Here is a 4,439-nt window from a genome sequence, read left to right as displayed (position 1 = left end):
TAGTCAATAAATTTATGTGATATGAATTTTGCAAAATAAATTATTTTAATTCTGAAATCACAATAATGCGTGGAGTATTTTTTATAGGAAAGGCAATACTGCATGACAAATTAACGAGGTTGAGATCAAAGTAAATTTGTTTTTTCATCACGTTGGTTATACATGCATCACGTAGATTGCTACACAAGGACTCAAATAAAAAAAAGCCCATATAATAATCAAAGTACTGAAGTACTGACGGGGGTTGATTTTATCGATTATCATTTATTACGCACTTTTTTATAATATGAATTTTTAGACTTTTTAGACAAGAATTTCGAGAAACCCCATACGAATCATGTTGTGAAATATTTAAAGATAGAATTCAACTACTAGTATGTATTAGTTATCGAAACAATTCTAAAAATTGTATGGATCCAAGCACTATTGATATCGAATTCTAGTCTCGTTTAACTAGACGCTTGGCTGTCTCCGGTAAGAAAGCCCCCTCTCTGCTTGTCGCAGATTTACGGAGACAGCCGAGCATCTGGTTGAACGAGACAAAATTAACTCTGGCGTAGGAATACACGAGACTACAAAAATATCAACTCCCCCAAAAACACTCGACACATTTGGGTACTAACGGAGTAGAAAAAAGTAAAAAAAGGACTTATTAATTAGATGATTGAAATCATTTTTTGAAGGTATGTACCAAATGATTTTCACCAAATTGTCCTCATGATGTAAAATGTAGAAATAAAAAAATGTCTTATTTTGATAAATGAATTTTTTTTAGCAAAACTTGGTGTTTTTCGACTGATCAACGTTGAGCACAGGCTTGTTCAGGTACCATATTTTACTACGATGTGAATAATTATATAAACGGAAACATGTAAAAATTGTACTTGAGTAGACCTGCGCTCTAAACTTCCACAGGCAATATTTAAAGAAAAAAGACTATATATTTATTCATTTACAGATTGCAAAATTAGCTCATATTAATGACTTCATGAACAGATACTGGATCAAACGCTGTTTATGAGAGCGGCAATGAGTAATATCGAATGATAAGAAAAAAAAAGAATCGCATGATTACCATACAATATTTACTTGTGACCTTAGTCAGGCCTAAGAATGGAGCATATCTGAAAATAATCGCTCGCGATTAAAAAAATCAAAATACACAATGAATCGTTCAAAACTACTGTCATTTCTTATTGATTATTTAAAATGTCATTAAAGACCTGGCTCATATCAATCGTTGTGCAGCAAACTCCGCAAGGGGCTCAAAGGATTTAATTTTTCAAAGATTTTCAATTGATTCTGAAGTAACGATAACAACTAAGATTGAAGTGACTTTGAAAAGTTGTTTTAAACTTAGTGCTGCAGTTTTCTTTACTTTGTCTTTGTAAATGTTTTATATGCAAATTTTTATTTGCTGCGAGTTTAATTGATACATTTTATACATAATGTATATTGTTTTGATTCTCGACATACAAATCTTTTTATGGATATATTTTTACAAATTATAATTTGATTGAATAATTTAAATCTGAATTTTATTATATAATACATGTAACTTATAATGACATCATCTCTTCACTGAACTTAGAAGCATAGTAACATGCCAGACTAGCACTGGTATAATTATATATCATCGCATCGCAAGAGGAAATGTTTATCGCACTTGCTGCAGTATAAGTATGACTGTTCAAAACCTCGCTTTTCATTCCTTAAAAGAAGAATTGCATACAACAAACAAATCTTAATAAACATTTAGTTTAATCAAGATAGTAACAAAATGTGAATTTTGTTTCGGTTTTTTTCTTCAGTACGAAATAAATTAACGTTTAAGAATCTGTTAAATGATAAAACAATAAAATTGGGATTATAGTAAGAATTTGACTGAAACAGTACAACATAAAAATGGCCTCAACTGTAAGATACTATGTTAAGCATATTATATATATCATCGCAAAAACATAAAAAAAGATGGTTTTAATTAAAATTACTACTACTTGTATAATACACGATTTCCAACGTTTATATTTTTCTTTTAATAGTACAATAATTAATCTTAACATGCATGATTCTACATGGAAAAAGATGTCACCTTTATGGTTAAGGAGAGAGAGAGAAAGAGACGTATGTTCCCTTTGTATAAAAACAGGTACACGAACACTTAGACATTGGATACTTTTACAATAAGTAAGTGCCAGCCTAATACACCCAACGCTTTGGTAAGAATTAACCTTTATATCGCCTTTTCAAAGCTACTGCAAAATATCAGCTTTCTTTTTATAAGTATTGCTTTTACCCATTAAAATCCATTGACGGTATTAAAATATACTGAATGAAGTCTAATGGATTAACTGATTTTTTGTGCGATTAGTTGTCACGAAAACTTCAGCGTGATTCAAAGTTTTTGGTTGACTGTTTTTGGAACAGTTACTGAAAAACAAACATTCTTTCACAAACTAGTTTTATATATGTCTCATTTCTTAATTTGAAAGTAAATTATGTACCTTTTAAATTCGTTCTTCAGAAATTGTGTTCGGTTATAGAATAGAGTGAAAATTTTGAACAACTTCAAAGATATATTGGTACAATTGTATTGTATAGAGAGTTCAACATTATTGGTGTCTCAAGTAATTAATGGTGTAATTTTTATTTGTTACTTTTTCAGATTTAGAAACAAAGAACAATAACCAAAATATACAAAGTGTATAATAATGTATCTACCGAATAATTATATTATAAAATGTATATGTCTTCAGTTTCAGTTCAATGAGTGCGTATCCAGTATTGAACTACTAAATAACGTTATTTCCGGTGCTCAACAGTTATCCTGTTGGTATCTTTTAAAAGTTTGCTAGAAATGTTTTAATGAATTAGTCATAAAACTCACTTGCATGTGTTTGAAAGGGATTACTTGAAAAAGCTGCATGTAAGTAGTCGGTATGTGCATTACCCTTTCTGTCTCCCTCTGATCCCCGGAGGTCAAGGCTTAAAACGTCTATAAAAAACCCACACACAACAGATTCTGAAGTTGATAAAATTAAGATCTAAAACAATTTATCCACTTTTTGCTTCAAATATTACCAATATATTTTCTGCAAAATAAATTTCAAAACCTTCAACCTAAACGATATCAAAAGAACCACCGCAAACATACATACACAAACATTAAGCTCAATGTTGTATTGTATTGCTAACTCGCACAACAAATGTGGTTTTTCAAAGTTTTTAAATGTATTGTGAAAAGTCTGAGGAAGAAATGAAAGCGCTTACAATGTACGTTTTGCGATTAGTATTTCTTTTTTATTTTAATATATATTACCAGACACTGTGACTTTGTGTGTGTATATATATATCTATATATATATATATGTGTGTGTGTGTGTGTGTGTGTGTCATTATATATATATATGTATATGTATATATATATATATATATATATATATATATATATATATATATATATATATATATATATATATATATATATAAATTGAATAAAACCTATCCCGGGTGTATTGGTTCAAAAGTATATTAGATGACTTTGCAAACTCAATCGAGTGCAAAACACCTAATAGTCTCTCATCTTACGCCTAACACACACGTATTTATTCCCACAGAAGAGAGAAATCGTGCATATAGAACATACAAGAAGTGAAATCTATTTGATGACTTGTCGAGTTTACCCATCAAATAGGGGCGTTTCGGTTGACATTTCAATACATACGATCCCCAGCTACTCCACTCACATTTATCATGACTTGCCACGAAGATACCAAAGATGTCATGTTGGAAATCATGATTTTTAACAACTAATATAATATAGATATTAATGAAATAATTGCAAATGTTAGTTGAAGGGTACGCTTAACTAAGGGAATGATAGAAATGCTAGAAAATTTCACAACAATCAAAACTGTATGCACATATATTCATATCGTCACAAGCAAAACAGTTTCTTTTAATTCAAAGAATCAAATAGATAGGCTAAAATCCTCTAAAGAAGTGATAATGTTACACTACCATTTTCAAGTAACGTCTTGTCTTATTAAACTCACAATTAGATTGATTTATGATTCCCAGGTATTGTTAATTCTGAATTTTAAAAGTGATAAAATTAATCAAAGAAGTGCAAAAACGATGCTTGCTAACAAAAGTTTAACACGTTTTTTTTCACTACATTTACCTGTATTTGTAATAGATTGATCATGAATTAAATTAAGTTAAAGGATAAAAATTTCCATCTGAAAATCCCAAGGCATAATATAAAATTTAAAAAATCATCATACATGTTTACACGTATGTTACATGTAATAAAAATTAGAGAATTTTTTTTTACTGAATCTAACTTCGTTAGTTATGTGTTATTATAAATCAATTTCACTTTTCGGAATTACGTATACATTTCCGTTAATTTGAAAACAAAATACGTTTTTAATATC

The sequence above is a fragment of the Crassostrea angulata genome, chromosome 9 (genome assembly GCF_025612915.1).
Source record: "Crassostrea angulata isolate pt1a10 chromosome 9, ASM2561291v2, whole genome shotgun sequence".
Classification (NCBI taxonomy): domain Eukaryota; kingdom Metazoa; phylum Mollusca; class Bivalvia; order Ostreida; family Ostreidae; genus Magallana; species Magallana angulata.
The sequence above is the reverse complement of the archived record's forward strand: the minus strand, read 5'-3'. Positions refer to the sequence as shown.